General features: G+C 40.1%; 1 long non-coding RNA gene and 1 pseudogene across 1 annotated transcript; both read right to left on the minus strand.

Moving 5' to 3' along the window:
- Positions 1–11,896: 11,896 nt before the first annotated feature.
- LOC126694523 (anthocyanidin 3-O-glucosyltransferase 5-like) lies at positions 11,897–13,316 on the minus strand (annotated as a pseudogene).
- Positions 13,317–14,395: 1,079 nt separating this feature from the next.
- On the minus strand, positions 14,396–15,251 carry LOC126700331 (uncharacterized). Its single transcript, XR_007647118.1, has 2 exons — positions 15,010–15,251; positions 14,396–14,607 (listed from the first exon to the last, which is right to left on the minus strand). It is a non-coding gene; the product is annotated as an uncharacterized LOC126700331 (long non-coding RNA).
- Positions 15,252–22,526: the final 7,275 nt, after the last annotated feature.

Genomic DNA, 22,526 nt, shown 5'->3' on the forward strand with positions numbered 1-22,526 from the left:
CACTGAGGCTAAGTTCTTTCACCCATCCTCTACAAACATTTATTGTGTGTTGCGCTTTGGGCCAGGGCCTGATCAAAAGGGTTTGGGCCAGAAAAATCGTGCAACTACAATTGGCGCCGTCTGTGGGGAGAACTAGAGCATCAGCTGGCACAACGGTCGAGTATGGCAGAACTAGGCCCACTCCAAGAGAATTCCCACCAGGCAAACTCCCAACAAACACAACCCGTCGAGTCCTAGAGGCAAAATAACCCCACCAACCCAGGCGGCAGGGGGAATCGTGAGGGAAGTGTGCATACTATCCGGACAAGCCAGAGTCACACTCACACAGGTAGTCATGTGTCCCAGAGGCGAAATAGTCATTAGGCCATGCAGCGGGAAATAGACGACCTGAAAAGGGAGTTACGACATGTGCGGCGAAAAAAATCCCACTCTGACTCAGACGAATCTTCTAATGCGGAGGATGCGAGTTACCGACGGAGGTCAAGGACCCCCCCAAGCGAAACCTTTTCCTACAAGAGGGAACCACGCCCTGTATGGAAATATGAGAACCCGTCCAACAAGGGTTCAGGGAACAATGTTGTGAAGAAGGCGCTGGACCAGGTTTCGAGAGCACCCTTCACATATAGAATTGAAGGGGCTAAGCTGCCTCGACGCTTCAACCAACTGGCGTTCGTCATCTATAATGGCCGAGCAGACCCGGTAGAGCACGTGAGCCAGTTTAACCAGAAAATGGCAATCTACTCCCAAAACGAAGCCCTAATGTGCAAGATCTTCCCATCCAGTTTGGGATCGATGGCGATGAGGTGGTTTAACAGCTTGAAGACAAATTTCATAGGCTCCTACAAGCAGCTCACTCAGGCTTTCTGCTTCCGTTTTATCACAAACACCAGAGTCCCTCGACCCCTTAGTTCATTACTATCCTTGTCTATGCACGAGGGGGAAACCCTGAAAGCATACTCGAATAGATATTGGGAGGTGTATAATGACCTAGATGACAACCATGATGATGTTGCTATCAGCACGTTCAAAAGCGGCCTCCCCACCGAGCATGGCTTGAGGAAATCCCTCACTGGTAAACCAGTTGCCGACGTTCATCAGCTGATGGATAGGATCGACAAGTACAAAAGGGTGGAGGAAGATCAGTTGCAAGGAAAGGGAAAGGAGAAGGTCATTCCCCCCAAAGCAAATGACTTTAGGTCGGAACGATATAACCCTAGCCAGTCGAGGAGAGATTTCTCGCGACAGGCTGGACAGAGCCACGCACAAATAGTGAATGCCGTGTTCAGGGAGCCAGTACAGCAGGTGCTGGAGAAAGTAAGGAACGAGCCCTATTTTAGATGGCCAGGAAAGATGGCTTGAGACCCTTCCAAGCGCAACCAGGACCTATACTGTCACTACCACCAGGACCATGGGCATACTACTGAGGATTGCAGGAATATGTGGAATCACCTAGATCAGCTAGTCCGAGAAGGGAAGTTACGTCACCTTCTACACCCCTCAAGCGGGCACCCCGGTCAAGCAATACCAGAGTCTCGAAAGGATGTGTCCTTAAGACCCCCTACTGGAACGATATATGTCATCCTCGATGCACCAGGAAGAACTGGGCCACCCATCCCCAGAATATTGGCTGTTGATCGGCCCTACTCCGAGGGCAGGCATAGGGAACCCAAAAGGTCGAAAAAGCGAAGCTCTTTGATACTGGGATTCTCGGACGAGGATAAGAAGGGAACTATTCAACCTCACGACGATGCCTTGGTGGTTACGTTAAGAATTGGAGGCTTCGATGTGAGAAGGGTGTTAGTAGACTCAGGTAGTGCGGTAGAAATAATGTACCCTGATTTATACAAGGGGCTGAACCTCAAGCTGGAAGACTTGGCAGCTTATGATTCCCCTCTTCTCAGCTTCGAAGGGAGGATGGTTACACCGAAAGGGCAGATCCGGCTACTCGTACAGACTGGGTCAGAAGTGGTGGAGGTAAATTTTATCGTGATCGACGCTTACTCCCCCTATATCGCAATAGTTGCCAGGCCATGGATCCACGCCCTAGAAGCCGTGACCTCCACACTCCACCAAAAAGTAAAATACCTATCCAGAGGACAAGTAGAAGAGATCCGAGGAGATCAGGCCGTATCCAGGAAGTGTATGGTTGCCGCAATCTTACATCTGCCCGCTGCCGAGTCCTCAGCCCCACAGAGCTCGTAGCAACCAGCCTCCTCGGTCAGGCAAGGCGATGGGCTAGCCGAGGAGATAAGGTGCGAAGGATTAGATAAGATCACAGTCAATAACGATCCGGATAAGTTTTTTCAGGTCGGCTCTGAGTTGCCTCCTCAAGAAAAAGAGGAGCTGGTCAGGTTTCTCAGAGGGAATGTCGACGTGTTTGCATGGGACGCCTATGACGCCCCGAGGGTTGATCCTAGTCTTATTTGTCACCACCTTAATGTCAACCCGTCTTCCACTCCGAAGAAGCAGCCACCCCGACGCCCTTCAAAGGAACACGCTAGTGCCGTGAGAGACGAGGTTGCAAAACTGAAAAAAGCAGGGGCTATTAAAGAGGTCTTTTATCCCGAATGGTTGGCAAACACGGTGGTAGTAAAGAAGAAGACAGGTAAATGGAAGGTCTGCGTGGACTTCACGGACCTGAACAAGGCGTGCCCAAAGGACCCATTCCCCCTACCACGAATAGATAGGTTGGTGGATGCAACCGTGGGTCACCCTCGGATGAGCTTCCTGGACGCCTTCCAGGGTTATCATCAGATCCCCCTTGCGCCAGAGGACCAGGAGAAGACGGCTTTCATGACGCCCATCGGAAACTACCACTATAAGGTGATGTCGTTTGGGCTAAAGAACGCAGGCTCAACCTACCAAAGGATGATGACCCGGATGTTCGAACCACAGCTGGGCAAGATCATTGAGGTCTACATAGACGATATGGTTGTGAAGAGTAAAAGGGTGTCCGAGCACGTGAAAGACCTTGAAGAAATCTTCGCTATCCTAAGAGAACACCGGTTGCGGTTGAACGCTTCCAAATGTTCCTTCGGGGTTGGGTCGGGGAGATTTCTAGGGTACATGGTAACCCACAGGGAAATAGAAGTGAGCCCCGATCAAATCAAAGCAATAAACAGCCTACAGGCTCCTCGAAACCCGAAGGAAGTGCAGAAGCTCACTGGTATGATTGCAGCATTAAACCGGTTCATATCGCGGTCAGCAGATAGATGCCGACCTTTTTACCTCCTGATAAACAAGTGGAAAGGGTTTGAATGGTCAGAGGATTGTGTTCGGGCTTTCCAGCAGCTTAAGGAATATCTGTCATGACCCCCCATTATGTCCAGCCCTGAAGCAGACGAAGTGTTGTTTGCGTACATCGCTGTAGCTCCCCATGCCGTAAGCCTGGTACTGATACGGGATGATAACGGGGTGCAGCGACCAGTGTACTACGTGAGCAAATCATTACATGACGCCGAGATGCAATACCTACCTCTAGAAAAGGCAATTCTGGCGATAGTACATGCCACCCGGAAGCTCCCTCATTACTTTCAGGCGCATACGGTTATCGTTCTAACTCAGCTTCCCCTTCGAGCAGTGCTTCGAAGCGCTGATTACACAGGAAGGATTGCCATGTGGAGTGCGCTTTTGGGAGCCTTTGACATTAAATATATGCCCAGATCCTCCATCAAAGGCCAGGTCCTCGCAGACCTGGTAGCGGAATTTGCTGAACCCTCTATAGAAACAATAACCGAGAATAAAGACATGGATGGAAAATCGGTTGGTGTCATTTCGGCAGGGGGAGCCCTGCATTGGAAGGTCTACGTGGATGGCGCGGCCAACCAGAGAGGATCTGGAGTTGGGATAGTTCTAATATCACCAAACGGTGCCGCCATTAAAAAGTCGCTGAGGCTCGGATTTCCAGCTACGAACAATGAAGCCGAATACGAGGCCTTACTTCAAGGGATGACAATGGTTCAAAGATTGGACGGAAGAGTAGTAGAAGTATTCTCGGACTCCAGATTGGTCGTCGGACAAGTGATGGGTGAGCTGGAAGCCCGAGATGCTATGCAAGAGTATCTAGGACAGGTCAAACGCCTACAGACGAGTTTTGAGTCATTCAATCTGACGCACGTTCCTCGAAGTGCAAACACTCATGCAGACTCGCTGGCCACTCTTGCCACGTCCTCGGCGCATAATCTGCCACGAATGATCCTAGTTGAAGATCTAGTCAAGGCGAGTCCCATCAGCGGAAACCCGGCCCAAGTCCACCAGATCAGACAGAGTCCCAGCTGGATGGATCCCATAAAGAACTTCCTCCAGGATGACACCTTACCGGAAGAAAAACTAGAGGCCGAAAAGATACGTAGAAACGCTCCTCGGTTCTGGCTATCAAAGGACCACAAACTATATCGGCGCTCCTTTTTTGGACCGTACCTACTCTGCGTACATCCAGAAGAGTCCGAGTCTCTACTTGAAGAGTTACATGAGGGAATTTGTGGAAGTCACATCAGAGGAAGGTCGCTGGCGCACAGGGCTCTCACCCAAGGATACTGGTGGCCGAACATGTAAAGAGAGGCCCAAGAGTACGCTAAAAAGTGCGACCAGTGCCAAAGATTTGCCCCGAATATCCACCAACCCGGAGGGGTTCTCAACCCACTCTCTAGCCCATGGCCGTTCGCACAATGGGGACTTGATATTGTCGGACCATTCCCCAAAGCTGCGGGGAACAAACGATACATAATAGTCGGAACTGATTACTTCACTAAATGGGTGGAAGCTGAACCCTTGGCCAACATTAGGGACGTGGATGCCCAGAAATTCATCAGGAAGAACATTATCACCCGCTTCGGGACTCCGCGTACACTCGTTTCCGACAACGGTCTTCAGTTCGACAGTAAAAGCTTTAGGGAATATTGCCGCGAGTTTGGGATCATTAATCGATATTCCATCCCCGCATACCCCCAGGGAAATGGGCAAGTCGAGGCCGTGAACAAGGTCATCGTGAACGGGCTGAAGAAAAGACTGGATGAGACAAAGGGGAGATGGGTAGAAGAACTCCCGCACGTCTTGTGGACATATCGGACAACGCCGCGACGTTCAACCGGTGAAACCCCCTTTTCGATGACTTATGGGGCTGAGGCCGTGCTTCCAATCGAGAACAACTTCCCCACACTAAGGTCTAGCTCATTTACCCCAAACGGTAATGACGAGTTATTGGGAAGAAGTCTAGACCTAGCCGAGGAAAGAAGGGAAAAAGCCACGATTCATATGGCCTATTATCACTAGAAGCTGAGACAAGGGTATGATGCCAACGTTAAGCTGCAGCCTCTAGGACCGGGTGATCTCGTGATGAGAAAGATTCTCGGTAGCGCAAAAAACCCCTCTTGGGGCAAGTTGGGGCCCAATTGGGAAGGACCATACCACGTCACATCCGTGGCCGGGATAGGCACTTACTACCTAGAAGATCTGGATGAAAAAACCGTACCACAACCATGTAATGTAAATAACCTCAGAAGATATTGTTATTAATGAAAATGGCTTCGCCCATGTTTTGTTTCTTGCTTATCCTCTGCCTGCTAATATGTCTGCATTTATTCATAGTTTTAAACAGAACCTAAGTACTGCATGGCTCCTCGGACCACAGACTTAGGGGAAATTATTACTCATGACAATTCATACAAGTTTTAAACAAAGCCTAAGTCCTGCATGGCTCCTCGGACCACAGACTTAGGGGAAATTATTACTTATGGCAACTATTCATAGTTTTAAACAGAACCTAAGTACTGCATGGCTCCTCGGACAACGGACTTAGGGGAAATTATTACTCATGACAATTCATAGTTTTAAACAGAACCTAAGTCCTGCATGGCTCCTCGGACCACAGATTTAGGGGAAATTATTACTCATGACAATTCATACAAGTTTTAAACAGAACCTAAGTCCTGCATGGCTCTTCGGACCACAGACTTAGGGGAAATTATTACTCATGACAATTCATACAAGTTTTAAACAGAACCTAAGTCCTGCATGGCTCCTCGGACCACAGACTTAGGGGAAATTATTACTTATGGCAACTATTCATAGTTTTAAACAGAACCTAAGTCCTGCATGACTCCTCGGACCACAGACTTGGGGGAAATTATTACTTATGGCAACTATTCATAGTTTTAAACAGAACCTAAGTCCTGCATGGCTCCTCGGACCACAGACTTAGGGGAAATTATTACTCATGACAATTCATACAAGTTTTAAATAGAACCTAAGTCCTGCATGGCTCCTCAGACCACAGACTTAGGGGAAATTATTACTCATGACAATTCATACAAGTTTTAAACAGAACCTAAGTCCTGCATGGCTCCTCGGACCACAGACTTAGGGGAAATTATTACTTATGGCAACTATCCATAGTTTTAAATAGAACCTAAGTCCTGTATGGATCCTTGGACCACAGACTTAAGGGAAATTATTACTTATGGCGACTACTCAGTTTTAAACAGAACCTAAGTCCTGCATGGGTCCTCGGACCACAGACTTAGGGGAAATTATTACTCGACAATTTGGGAAACTATTACCTAAGGGAAATCATTTTTAGGCGTGCACACAATCTAGCACCGTTGCAACCCTCACTTAAATTCGCTACAACATCCTCTTCACCACGACCGTTTATATCGTTATCAGCACTAAATAAAGGGATGGTGCTAACATAAATCCATAAAAATGAAGGAAACATTCTACATTAATATTCCGAGACCAATACAAAAAGAGAGGTCCTTACAAAAGAGTGCAAAAGCAGGACAACTCTCGTTCAAAAAAAAAAATAGTAAAAACAAAGATGAAGGAAATACAAAAGTTAAAAAGCCAAAAAACTAAGCCTTGGCAGGAGGGTCTTCTTTCTGCTCTGGCTGAGGAGGAGAAACCTTGATGGTAAGGTCCGCAGCCGGATTCTTCGTATTGTCAGGCACAGGGACGGCGTCAGGCACCGCCAAATCCTACTCAGAAGCTGCTTGGACGCCGTTAGGATTCTCTCGGATCTCCTGAGGGTAGAAAACGTTCTCAGGCAACCTTAGCGCCGAATCCGCGGGAACTCCTGCAGCATCAAGAGCCTGAGCCCACGAGATACTGCAGTAGTCCCCGCACACCTCGGGAATCTCCTCGGATAGCCTGGCCTCCGTCTCTTGGACCCCGAGCTGGCGAGCAGCATTCTTTTCAGCCTCCGCAGCCTCTCGGATCAGCTGAGCCTCCTCTCTAACCCGCCGCAGCTCACCCTCGACTCTTTGCAGAGCAATCTTGAGATCCACCACTGCCTGCTTCTCAGTGGCGAGGTTGATCTGGGTCGTATACAGCTCCTTACGCTGATCCTCCGCCTGGGTCTCGGCACTCTTCAGACCAGCCTCAGCACTTTTGCGCCGTCTCTCAGGCTCCTTGAACTTCTCAGTAAGTTCAAAGTGATCGTGCTTGAGGGTCCCCAAGGTTTTCTCCATCTCCGTCCGAGACTGAGCCTCAGCCTCAGCCCGACTCCGATTATCACGACAAAATTCCTCAGCCACAAATACTTGCTGAGTAATCTGCAAACGAAACAAAATCGGCTCTGAATTTAGCAGGGTTAAATAAGTTAATAAAACAGTAAAAGAATTACTTACCATCGCAAGATCCCTTTTTAGGGATAGGAAAAGCTCGGGCTGAGAGAACCGCCTATAGGCCCCCATATCCCGAGGAAGCAGTAGGGGTTGTTCTAAGGCATCAGCCACGTACCCTGCTCGGCCCCGGTTGTACTCTCGGATCGACGAGTTGTAGGGGATAGCAACCCCATCCAACTCCAACTTAGGGCTCCACGTACGCGGGGTAGCGCGCACCTCAGCACGGTTCTCCTCGTCCCTACTCTCAGAGGAGTTTGCCCTCTTACTCCTCGGTCCCTTGGCAGCCTTTTGCTGCTTAGTAGGCCGGGTAACCAACTCACCCTCCTCAGGGATGTCAGCCTGTCTCTTCTTCTTCAGGTCAGGGATAGCCTTGAGGCCAGGATCGGTAGGGACTTGAGGGGCGATTGGAGGTGGGTCCTGGGTTTGCGCTTTGGCAGGCGCCTTCGAGGACTGACCCTTGCCTCGGCTGGACATCAACTCTCTCAGAGACTTTCCCATATCACCTCCTTCTCCGTCCGAGGAGTCTTCCGAGCAGGTTATAATAATTGGACCACCGACCACGGAGTTGCGGTCCTGCTCTCCTTCAGGATCAGAAAGCTCAACCACGGGGTCTTGCTGAACTTCTTCCTCGAAATAAAACTCGTCTATTTCTTCCTCAAGGGAAAGACGAGATGATTCGGTGTGCCCTTCAACTGGAACAGCAACACCAGGCTCTTCCGGCGGAGGTAGTTGCTCTGCTATACGGGGATGCCGAACGCCGGGCAGTACGACTGGTGAAAGATCATGTTGAGCTAGGAACCCGTTTATGGATACGTCAATCCTAGCCAACCTCGGACTGCCAGCCCTTATGGCGTGACCAACAGCTTGAAAAGAGCGGCTTAGAGGTGGATAGCCCATAACCAGATGAGCCGCACGAAGCTATCCTTCCTCGGCAACGTAAATCTCCGACCTCAGTAGATAGTTCAGCGCCGGCACATTCACGAAGTTTAGCCGAGGAGCGACGTGAACTTTATCTGCAAACATCCAAGAAAAGTGGGGTTAGTACATGAAATTCTCCAAGTGCAAGGAAAGCCAGAAAAGTAACCCCCCAATGCTAAACCCTATCCCCAAAAGGATTGGCCTTAAAGACGCCGCACCTGGGATTCCTGCCCTAGTCGGACAATGAATACCGTCGAACCACTCCCCCGAAGCAATAAGAAAATCATTCTTCACGATCTTATTGGAGACTGGAAGACAAGAGATCAATCTAACCACCTCGGATCGGGATTTGAGATAATACCCTCCACTCTCGAGGCCACTCTCGAGACGATGACACTCATACAGATAAGCCACGTCGTGCCAAGTGAGGCCTAGATTCATTCGCTCGTCTAAGACATCTACACAACCTAGTATCTTGAACATATTAAGGGCGCACTGATGCGGCGTCAACCTATGGTTGGACAGGTACTCCCTTGTGATCCTACGCATGGGAAGTGTCATCCCTCCCTCTATGAAAGCGATCATGGGGATAACAACTTCTCCCTCGCCTCTATCTGTCAATACTCCCTCAAGAGGACAGTACCGCAGCCCCACACCCGGGGGAATGTGGTATTTTGCCCTAAAGGCCTCCATAGCGGCCGGAGTATTTACTAATTTTTCGAATCTACCCATCTGAGCTGTACTGGAAGAATGAAAATAAAGACCAAAGGAAAAATAAAGTCCGAGGAGGAAGTCGAAGCGACAAAGCGAACGGAACTTACAGGTATCTCCTCAAATGCCCAATAAGGGAATCGGAAAGCTCTTCTATGGAGGGCGCCTTGCAGAAATGACGATGAAGATCTGAAGGAAGGATGTACTTAAGGATTTCTGGGCGCTGGAGTTCTCTGGAGGTCTCTGTTCTGATGAGCGGATAAAAGAAAAGAAGAAGAGAGTCTGTCTGACGTCTTATATAGCCGGGAGGAGAGAGAAAAGATCGACCTCGCCTAAAAAGTCGAGAAATAATGATGGCCGTTCGATCCACGTCTCACCGTTGGATGAAGGGGACAAGAAACCTCCGGAAGTAAATGGCCGCGCCTCGTAAATTGTAGCGCGTCAAAAAGTAACTGCCCGCACGCGCGCCCCAAGGCTTCTTTGCTTCCATCCTCTCATTGACATCAAAACCCCGCTTTTCTCCTCGGAATGAGATAAAAAACTGGAGTTTTGAGAGGCTATTGTGGGGCCCGGCCCAAAACAATGGGCCACCTAAACACAGGCCCGTCCGAAAAGCATCATGTTCGAGGAGAAGTCATAGCCAAAACGTTATTCAAGCCCAACTACGATAAAAGAAACCTGTCCGAGGAGTAACATCTCCTCGGACGCTACGAAGTCCAAACCAAGAGCTCGCCCCTACCACTGCAGCTCATCCTCCAAGCATATAAAAAGAATAAAACCCAAAATATCTCATGGAAAGCTGCTACCGCCACATTAAATGTGTCACAACCACCCTCTTGGCCGCATTAATGAGGAAAAAACCCCTGAACAGTACTGCCTTGGCCACTGCAACTCACAAGGGGATGATAAAGGTGTCTGATAGGACAGGTGCTCAAGTGGGGGCTTAGATGATCAACAAGTGTAAGGTTCAGATAAGAATAATAGAGCTATATAATGTAATAGAGTCCCTCAAAGAAGGGGGACGGAAAAAACTGTATTCATCACTTAGGAAATAAAATCTTCTAGGGAATATTCATTCTGGTGTTTTTATCCCTGCTACAACCTTCTCCATACCCAAGGCCGACTAGGTTCACTGAGGCTAAGTTCTTTCACCCATCCTCTACAAACATTTATTGTGTGTTGCGCTTTGGGCCAGGGCCTGATCAAAAGGGTTTGGGCCAGAAAAATCGTGCAACTACAATAACAATTTCACACTATATAGTAACCATTTCGTGTTTAGAATTTTAGAGCTTAACTTGGGAAAAGAAATTCATTTTATGAATTTTATTATATAGTTAGTTCCAACTTTTATTACTTACACACAATTTTTTTTTGGAATGGAACTTATACACAATTTTATGAAAAATAAAAAATTACTACATAAATAATTTAAAGTTCTAACACTTTCAAAAGGTAGCAATATTTTTTTGTACTTTCTTTTCCTCTTGAATTAACTTTTGCCCTTTTCTTTCCTGTTTTGATGACTTTGACATAAAGGGAATAATTTATTTATATTTTTTCATTGAAACTTAATCTATAAAACAGATACATTTAAAAAAAAAAAAAAAAAAAAACTAGAAGAGAAACTGAAAATATATATTTGTAGGGTGAGTTGGCCCTTGTGGCCGGGGGCAATTGCCCCCCTTGGCTCCGTCCCTGCTGCCTCCTTGGTGACAAAAAGATAATAGTTACCTTATTTATTTATTTATTTATTTATTAAAAATGTTATTTAAAAAAAAAAAAGGGAAAAAAACAAGTTAATGGAATCAGGTTCGTACCCAGGCACCAAAAAGGATCACCATCCCAAGCATTGAGAAAACAGTAGCAAATTTAAACCTAGAAATATTAAAGCAAAAGTGGAGCAGAGCCTGGGAAACACAAATACTACATGACCATCCTTAACCAAATAACCAACAATGCTCATATTTTAAATTTCGTGACCGTGCTCACCTGAAAGTTGAAACCAAAAAATCGCCTGCTAAAGTAAGCATCAATAAATAATGTATTTTTGACAAAAGAAAACGACACAACATCGACAAAGTTTATTTGGGCATTCATCGCCAAAAGCTCCTAGGGATCATTAACAGTAAACACTAATATTTCTGAAGCAAACTTCATTCTCCAGAGTCCAGAGGAGTCTCTCAAGTCTCAACCAGTCTTAATTCTGATTCCACGAGAACTCCAAACAAATCATAAAGCGCAAACATGCTAAATGATCTTTTATTAGCATACTATAAAACAACACACTACTACTTTGACCTTTTTACTTCTACTACTGTTTAATTACTTTGACCTTTTTTTTTTTTTTTTTTATCTTATCAAAAAAAAAAATTACTACTGACCTTTAATTAGACTCAATTTTATGCTCGTCCTTTCTTTTTTGACCACCTTCAAAAAAGTATTTCGTATCAAATAATACTATATAATATCAAAATTTAATAAATATTTTGTATCAAATAATACTATCTAGTATCAAAATTTAATAAATAAGATATATATATATATATATATATATAAATAACTACCCACTAACTTATATTTTTTATTTATGAATAGATAGATAATTTTTACTGACATATCTCACCTTTATTGTATTTTAACACAAATCAAATACAGCTGCCAAATTTCAAAGTTTTCACTGCACTCTCTTTTAGCTCTCTTGCCTTACGGCTCATCACGTTTCCTTCTTCACTCTCTAACACCAACCTCACCACCCTCTCGATTTCCTCTTTATCCACCACTCATTTTCCTGGTATTCCCACTGGCTTAACAGCCACACCAACCTCTTCAACTAACATCGTTGCATTCATTTTCTGCTCTGCATAAAGCGTCCACGCAATCATAGGCACACCGTGGTCAGTAGTCATGCTCTCCAGAATCGAGTTCCACAAACAGTGAGACAAAAACGCACCAGTTGATGGGTGTTGAAGCACCGAAACCATGTGGAGCCCAAGTCGGAACCACCAAACCCACCTCCTTGGTCCTCTCTAAAAACCCATCAGGCAAATAAGCCTTTGAATCATTAACATTTTCACCCACGTTGAAAAATGTAGCTGAGGCGGAGGCACACGCATCAGTTGGCTTACGAGCCACTAATATAAACCTTTTCTGACTCAGTTCCAAACCCAAAGCCAACTCAGTGAGTTGTGCTGCCGAGAGAGTCCCTCCACTTTCAAGTGCTGCAAAAAGAACAGAATTTAATGGTTGTTTGTCTAGCCAAGCGCAACCTAAACATTCATCTTCTGATTCAGGCTTGTCCTCTTGTTTTATAAGCGGACCAACTGGGTGAACAGGCGGTTTAGGAATTTGCTTATAAAATGGGTGCTCTCTATTAGCTCTAAGCGAAGTGGGTTCAAAATCTTCCCACGAGTTTAAGAAGACACCAGCTGCCATAGGCAACCGGCTGATGTGGAACAAGCCCCACTTGTACTCGTCAATCTGCTGGTGCCGAACCTGATCTAGCAAGTCCTCGGATCGAACCGGGGTGAAACCCAGGACCCGAACCGGTCCAGAAAGGTCAACAAACTCGCCCCCATCCACCTCACTTTCCAGTGTAGGAAGATACAAACAGTATGCGAGGAAAGAAGTAGAGGGAGTGAAGAAAATGTACGTGGGAATAGAAAGCTCTTTGCAGAGATCGAAAGCTTGGGAACAAAAAAATCAATGAAAAGAGCCTGTGGCTTTCCTAGCTTGATGAGGATAGACTTTAGAGGCTTGACATTTTCGTCCACGTTATTGATACATATCCTAGTGAGGATGAGAGTGTCTTCGTTGACCAAAGCTGAAATGTCAACAGGTGGGATCGATGTCTATAATGTCGAGGCCAATAGGGAGTGTTGGTGAATGGAGGAGTTGGGTTTGGGCTGTGGAAGCTTCGGTAGTGATGTTGAGGAAGCTCACATGGATGCCATGCTCGACGAGGAGGCACTTGGCGAGCTCGAGGAGAGGGGTGACGTGGCCATGCCTGGACTTGGGAGGACTGCGCGCAATGCGTGGTTTATCGGTTTCTGTTTCAGCTACTACCATGGTTTTTATAGTTTGGCCTATGCGGGCTAATATCAAGGACAGCCAGATGAATCTGGGGTGATAATTGATTATCTTATTTTAATTGTAAAATTATTACTAATTAATATGAATTATATTGATTTTTTTTTATAGACAAAAAAAATTAGTAAACTTTTTCATACTTGTTGATATGGTAAATTAATAGTGATAAGTTGGTAAGTAAAAGAGTGGCATTAGTAGTAGACTTAAATAAAAACTAGTAAAAGTTTGCTAACTAAACTCTTAGGATTCGTTTAGATACAATTGAAAACTGAAACTGAAAACTGAAAAATACTGTAGCAAAATAATTTTTAAATATGTGAATAGTACCATGAGACCCATTTTTAATGAAAAAGTGGTTAAAAAGTGAAATTTGTGAGTGCGTGAACAGTGCATGATGTGCACTGATTTGCTGAAAAAGAGTGAGAATAGTCAAACTTTGCGGCTACTTTTTATGAACAGTAGCTGTAAGTCTCACAAACGCTGCAAAAAAAAAAAAAAAAAAAAAACGCCAGATGCAGACACTGGGTTTTTCAGCCCAATCCAAACGTAACCTTATTATTATTCTTATTTTTTTTTTAGAAATGTAACATTCACAATATTTTTTACAACAAATCTTAAGTTTTAAATTGCATTTGTTTTCTATTTAAAATTATCACAATAATTATTTTTTTGCTATCAATAACAGGCTGAAATAACCTGTTACTTAGCATTAATTGTAAAAATATTGTGAATATTATATTTTTTTATTTTTTTATCAGTAAAAAAATATTATTTTATTTATTGATTATAAATAATTTTATTATTTAAAATTTGAAAACCTTTTTTTTTACTTGAAGACTTATTAAAGGACTGCATCTCTTACTACACCGTTCAGCCGGCTTTGCTAAAATATCTCTAACACTAACATTCCGTATGCAATGTAGGTAAGGTTGTCACTTGTCACCTTTTACTTTTAAAAAAGTTGTCACCTTTTATCCACATGCAAAATAGGGAAATTTACTATAACTAGTATTTTTTTTTTTTGATGAGTACTATAATTAGTATGAGAATATATTCAATCAGGTCATAAATCACGATGTCAACAGCATTATTATTCATCCAAAAAAAGCATCAGTTTACTAAACGATGAAATACGTACGTGTGCAACACATAACCACATATTAAAAACCAAATTCATAAATAAATAAATCACTCACCTTCAGCTCACAGCCTCACACGCACCGCACATGACTGATGAACAAAAAGTCCCAGCCTCCAACCACTAGAGATGCTGCCATTGGAGAAATTACTTAATCTATTTCTTCAATCATCTTCCCCTTCCCACCGTGCCACCATCACAATTATTTTCTTCTAAAATTAATGGAAAACTCAAACATAATTTAACAAAAACAGTCATTTTCCTTTTAACTATCGAGATAACCAAACAAATCCTATAACTTTTTCACCACACGTCCTATAAATCCTGAAAATCTAATGGCCTAGCAACTATAAATTCCTCAGGAAGAAAAACAAAAAGATATTCAATTCACCACCTTTGATTGATTTTCACTCTCTAATTCATCAATTTCACTGAAGATTTAGAATGAAACCATTTAATTTCATCAGCTGAACAAACTTTAAAGAAATGCATTAAATCTGAAAAATGCTGATAATAACTGAGCTTAGATCTCACCTTAAACAAAGCCGCACAGCACAAAAATACATTTGAAACAACGGCGGCTCTAGCGAGTTGTACTAGTGGAAGTGGAAGATGAGTAAGGAGGGTTGGGTTTGTAACCACCACGCAAACAGCTAGCGGATCCAGTGGCTTTTCTACACTATCCGGCAGCTTCTTCAATGGTGTCATCTCTGGTGGTTGGAGGTTGGGGCTTTTTGTTTTTCAGCCATGTCTATGTGTTATGCGTGTGAGCTGAAGGTGGGTTTTTTTATTTATTTATGAATTTGTGACTTTTTTTATACAGCATAGAAATTTTATTATAGTATAATCTAAGTATATATGTGCATAAAACTCTCTCCTGGAGACTTGAATTCCGACCCTTGCCCCCCACAAACACTTATACTTATGGAGTTACCATCATACCAAAAGTATGCGGTGATTATGAATTTGTGTTTTAAGAAATGATTGTTTGTGGCATATATATTTTATTGTTTAGTAAAATGCTGACATGGCATATTATTATTGGTGGGTGTAAAGTGGGGGTGTTTACACCATGACCAAATTGAATGTATTCTCAATTACTATAAATGTTGTTATGAAAAATGGTTAAATCTATTACAAATTTTACCATAACATATTTATAAATTAATGTATATCTCTCGAATTGGTGAACTTAATTGACATGATAAATAATTTTTTGAATTAATTTTTTATAGTCAGTGACACATAAGTTTGCAAAAATTATTTAGTAAAATTTGTAATACCTTTAAGTATCCATCTTTTAGACTTTTACAGTTTTACTATAAAAGACTTACAAAGTTATGGGACAATCAATGTAATTTGTTCACTTCAACAACATTTTTATTGTGAATTGGTGTTATATTAAATTTGTTTGTAAAATTTGTAATATTATTATTGTAGGGACACGATTTTTAAAGACCCAAGGATGACGTTGGGCTCGTGTGTAAAGGGCCCGAACAATATGATTTGTAGAGAGTGGGTTTGGAAAGGCCTGCCTTTGGACGCTGGGTTTCGGTCTGGTCCCGGTTTCATGAGTGATCATACAAAGATGGGTTTGGACTGTATAGCTGAGCCTTGCATCAATGTAGTTTGAAATGTTTGACTCCTCGGAATTAGTCCGAGGAGCATTACATTCTCACCATTCCTCCTCCCTTTTTTTCAGGATCCCCCTCTTTTCTTCAGGATCCCCTCATTTTATATTAGTATTTACCTCCCATCCTTCATCTACGTGTCAGTTTTTCCTGGTTTGGGGTATTTACTCGTCTTATCAATCCATACGTCAGAGTGGTTGGGGAAAAGTTGGAAAGCATGGTATGGAGTATGGGCTCGTCAGGCGCTGGGCTCTATATTATGGTGTTGGCAGCTTTCTCGTTTGTACGGCTCTTGTACTGGGTTTGTCCTTTTCTTCAGGCCCTTTGTGAGGTGTTGAGCGTGAGATCGTCCTCGGCAGTAGGGCTCCTTGGCTTGGACTTTGGGCCCTTAATGTGAAATGGGCTGGGATTTCAAATTTCAGGCCCCACCACCCACAATTATCATCACTTCAAGACAATAAAATAATAATTATAAAATTTTATTTATTATGTTACCCATTGATCACAATTATTGTCATGACTAATTTTTTTTTCTTAAAATAAAATTGTTTAGAGCTTTATCATATTACCTTTATATCAAATCGCCATACCACCATTTGTAATTATTAGACATTTGCTCTCTTACGCAATATCACAATTTGTTATTAAAAAAAAAAAATCACAATTGATGTGTTGATGTACACCATCTAAAAAGAAAAAAGAAAATGTCCACCTTTATTACATGAAAGTGGACGTGAGGGTATCACTAGTTCACTACCCTTGTGTAATGGAATTTCAATACTTCACTAGTAAATCCTTTAAATATTGTGCAAGCAGCAATTTTCAAAAGATTAATTGTTATCAAACATGTATTATTATGCATTGTTCCCTATTTCACGTTTTTAATGTGGATATCCTAAAAACATACATATTAACATTGCGTGTGAAATTGTAGATGTTGAGTGAATAGTGTACATTAAGTCATTAAAAATTGTAAGAACATTTATGTATTTGCTTAGGTCTAGTGGATATTTATGAGTACTCTCAATTTTATACGAAAAACATATTTCAGTTTCTAACCATATAGTTTTTTTTTTTTTTTTTTTTTTTTTTTTTTTTTTTTTTTTTCAAAACTAATTTTCTAGGTGTTTTGAGAAATTATTCTAAGAAAATAGTTTTTAAAGGTTTTTTCACCCACAATTTGTTTGACTCTTATTGTCTACTCCTCTTAAATGAAAATAATAATAATAATTTGTACTAAAGCATCAAAACCAGGCAAACCACAAATGACAAACCCATTGGCAAAGGCACGAACCCATCACTCAAACAAACCACAACAAACACTTAACCAACTTGCTGTTATGTAAAAAATTTTAAACTTTAAACAAATGGTGTGGTGAGTGAATCAAAACTAAGGATGCTTGGAAGATTAATGTAACGCGATGTAGATGAAGGAAACGTGGAGAAGAGGAGAGAAGATTTCCTTAATTAATTGTTAATTCAAAAGCTTAACCTACGCCAAATGTGAAGTGTAAAATTGCAAATTTTCAGTACTTGGACGAACAATGAGCTTGAATGTGGTAAAACTGACCTATATAACAAGCTAACAAGGTTCATGTCAATCTCTTTTAACACCAGAAAATTTATACATATTTATTTCTTCATTGGAAAAGAATATGCTCATTTCGCAAAACAAAACCTTCGGAGTGTACACCTTAACTATTTATATATACTGATTTTATAATAACAAAATTCTCCCTTTGAGGCCTTAACTCCATACTGACGTGACAACTGATTAAAAGTCACAGCGTAATATATAGTAAAATCGTGACATTTAAGGTACAAAGTGGAAGAAGGGTCACAATACACTAGCCAAATGATGCCCCACCAGCTTCAACAGCTAAAGAAACTCATCAAGGGCATTAAGAACTATACATCATTTCCATCAGAATTTCCTTATGTTTCCCAGAAGAGCGATCAGAGAATGCCATTAACTCCAATATTCACAAGTTCAACAAAAACTTATTTCTCTAAATATACCCGTATATATAGCAGTATGGCACTTTAATTAATACTTTTCATAGATTCTATTTTTCGCTTCAATTGTCTCTAGAAGTTTATCAAAAGCTTTTTATTGATAAGTACAATTCCTTTGTCATCAATATCATCCAATGAAATATTTCCTTCTACAACTTCTGCACCGTTTGACATTGCAATTTGAGAAGTTGGCAGGAGAAACTAATTCAGGGAACATCAGCTGATCAGCAACATTTCTGAACGTGACTTTTTTCATCTTTAGGAGGGAGCATCAACATATACTTTTATGATATTAATGATGGTGCTAACTTGTTACATGTTGGGGTTTGGCTTCTACGTGCCTTTAGTTTTACCAAGCTTTGATGGTACCTAGCTAGTGAGAAGAGTGTGTCAACTGTTAATATGAATAGAAATGGATAATAGCATTGTCTAATACACAAAATTGTTTTACACAGTTTCACATATTTTCAAAAACAATTGAAACTAGGACTTATATAAAATAATTTGTGTGCAACAAGTTTAACCTAATTAATGGAGAAAGTTTTCATTGTTAAATATCTAGATGTATGCTAATTGTTAGTCTATCACATTATTCAAAATTTTAAACAATGTGTTCAGATATGTAATATTTAATTTGAGCCATGAAATTGATCTATTTTAAATGGAAAGAATCATCTTCCATTAATTCAAAATATAGTTAGGCGACAAATTATGATTAGAGGAAAAAAATTGTGATCGAGGATGTAACATTTTTCTAATTAAATTTTTTATTTTCGAAATACAATCATAAACCAAATTGAAAATCCAAATTATCTAAATGTAATCTAGTTTTGCTTCAAGTGTCTAACTTAATTTTCTTAATTTTGGTGTCAAGTGAGCAATTCATAATACTCAACGCGAAAAACAAAATGACCACCTCACTTATCAAGGTAAAAACACTTCAGCATCACTATTGTTGAATACTTCAATGCGTAAATACAAATTACAACCTAGTAGACCAATTATTAACTCAACCTTATTACAATATTATTCAACAATTGTGGAAGTAATGTTCACAAATACTCCTAGGACAATTGTTAGGGACGATAAAATGGATCACACCACATTTTGAAGTAAGACAAATTAATAGCAAATGTTAATAAAAAGTTAAACTATTTTTTACTAAAAATAGTTGATCGATTGCCTAGAAAAGACGGAGCGGCACATTGTAAATTTCATCTTAATTGTACCGTGGAAAGAAAAACATAGAAATTTTATTAGGTCTGAATAATATATACTTTTAAAACATTTGTTAATAAAATTTTTTATATCATTTTTATGAGAAATATGAAAAACTAACCAAAAAAAAATCAATTGTTATTTTTTTTTCCTCTATAAAACTTTTTTATTTCCTAACTTTTCTCAATTTTACTATATAACTTTAACAAACTCATATGATAATGAATTTGATTAATACATTTATTGACAAAAGTGTTAACTCCAATCACCAATGCATTGGAGCCGACACTAGCCGACATGCCGTAAAAATGGGACAATTATCCATATGAAATAACCCGTGTCTTGTTAACAAAACGTAATGAATGAATGTCACGCTGGGGGTTCAGTAAATGAGGAAGAAAGATTTTGCATTGAATGGCGGAGAATGATGAAGGCTGGCCCACGAAGCCAATAAATCAACGACGAAGTTAAATTTGCTCGCAAGGGTGGCATGATTTATTTGTCACCGGCAATTCAATAGGAGAAGAGGGAATTAATACGCCGACGCGTACTCATGACTTTTCACGGCACGCGTGCGTTCAATTCATGTTACAACTTTCGAGCTCATGTCACAAAGCTGTCATCCAAGACATACCTTACGTCACTTTTATAAATTATTTCTTTAATTTAAATTCAAATAACACATATATATATATATATATATATTTATAGAGGCAAGACGTATGTAAAATATTTAGGTGTTTTTTTAAAAATTTTTATTTTAAGATTTTGTTATGTAGATTTTTTCTCATAAAATAGAATTATATTTTTTAGATAAATAGACATATAGTTGAATTTTAAGAACAGTACCTAAGGTATTATATATAAATTTTATCATATATATATATATATATACACTTTTCAATTTAAGACTAAGAATATGAGATAGAATAAATAATCTCTTCTAAAGTTGAAATCCATGATCAATTTAATTTAATGATTTGAAATATAATGCTCTTTGAATTATGATCCATTACTTGTTTCAATTAAATTTAAAAATTTAAGAACACCTTCCTTAATATTATTGCCTTTACTTTTTCTTTTTCTTTTTGAATGAAATTAAATGTCATTAAAACTAAAGGGAAAAAAAAAAATTAACCACATTCTTTTCCTGTTGGTCTTATTTCCTTATCAGGAAAAAGAATATAGCCAAAGTGCCGCACACAATTTTTTTTTTTTTTTTCTTTTAATAAATCAATAGTTATAAGTTATAACAGATAGAGTGTCCTGAATCTTAGACGTTTTAGTTATAAATTCTAAAACATGTAAATTGAGCTATAAGGCTTTACGACATATAACTATTTTCATTACAATGAAATGTTTACACCGGTGGTGAGTGAGCACCATATTCCTTCCTCTGTTCACCAAAACAAAAATCAAACTTGATGACAGTCACATAATAATAAATTAAGCCACAAATATGGTCCATAATTTTTTTAATGTCTCAGCTGACACTTTTAGAGCAATGCACCATACTATTAAGAATATCCTTTGTCTTATTATCATTATGCGACCAACAATTAGGACATATTAAGTTGCAGAGTACTACTGCTACCATCAAAATTTATGAAAACAAACAAAAAAAATAAAAATTATGAAAACATGTCGTACTATGCAAGTTATGCGCCATATATATATATATATATATATTGTTATATATATTGGCATTATATGAAATAACGAAAATGTATTTTGAAAAAATATTTGCTATTTTCGTTTACACAATGATTATTAGGATAATATCAAGGAGCTTAATTTTACATCCTAACTAAATTAATCAATAGTTGAACGACAAAAATAAAATAAGAAGTATAATTTTAGGGCCAAAGTCATATTAAATTCTATTCTTGCATTAACCTATATATATATATATATATATATATATATATAACTAAATTGTTACACATGAGTGAGTACATAGGATTTGAACTCTAGCTCTTTTTATAAAAAGGAGACCAATCAAAACCATTGAGTTACAAAGTTCTTGACACTAACTCATAAAATATTGTGTTTTATATTGAGATGGTTTGTTGCCAAATCATAGTTTCTCACTCTTACTAAATAGGTTTTAATTTTTGAATGAATATATTAATTTACGAATCTTCTCTTTGAATTATTAAATACAAACGGATAATGAAAAACAAGAGGAACCAATCTATTAAAGCTACTCCCATTAATTTAGCCATTATCAGGATATTAGAAGTTGCGTTTAATTCTCTTCCATTAATCCTATGTCCTTCCTTAATAAGTTTAGGTTAATACCAATGGGTCTAACTTACCTTCAATAGTTTTTCAATTGGACATTCTGTTAGTTTCCCATTGAGATAAAATGATGTGATATTGGGGTTTTAATCTCCTCCAAATGTTTAGTTAATGGATGATATATCAATTTCTCATTAAAACAAAAGAAAATGTCCAATTAAAAAATTATTAGAAGTAAGTCAACCCGTTTTATAAAGCATTCCTCTCATGTTTGGCAGGGACAGTTCCACGAGATAATTTCTTGAAATATAAGATGTTGATGTATAGCCGTATAGGTACTACACCACTCTAGGTTTCATTCAAGCCAAACCCTTGTTGGACTATTTATATATAACCTTGAGTTTTTTTTGTTTTTTCTTTTTGTTTCTAAAGAATATATAAGTATAACCATAAGTTTATCATAACTTCAAAAGTGTTCTCGTCATTTATTTGCCAGTTTCTACATAGAATGTAAAATGTATGGTAGTGACACCGACTCTTCATGACTCGTGTGCACAGCAGTGACAGCACTATAATCAAGAGAAACAAGATTTAGTGACTTTACAAATTGGTTTGGACAGAACAAGACGAATTTCTCCTGAGTGCACTCTTTTCTTTATGTCGTGACCATTAACCAAACATGCTTCCTTGCTTCCTTGGCTACCAGACATTACTTGATTAGTGTTTTCTTATCGTTACTTGATTAATTTTCGTTTATCTAAGATGTACTAAGATATTCCAGTAAACCCATTTTGGCCATCTAGATTAGCATGGAGTAAATAAAATGACGTTATTATATGGAGAAAAACTTCATTTCAATGGCAAATCTATAGTGTCCCTCAACTTTAAAGGAAAGCCTTATAATCACAATATATTTGACTTGCACTGTATTATATGCTGGTAAAT

The sequence above is a fragment of the Quercus robur genome, chromosome 2, assembly GCF_932294415.1.
Source record: "Quercus robur chromosome 2, dhQueRobu3.1, whole genome shotgun sequence".
Classification (NCBI taxonomy): domain Eukaryota; kingdom Viridiplantae; phylum Streptophyta; class Magnoliopsida; order Fagales; family Fagaceae; genus Quercus; species Quercus robur.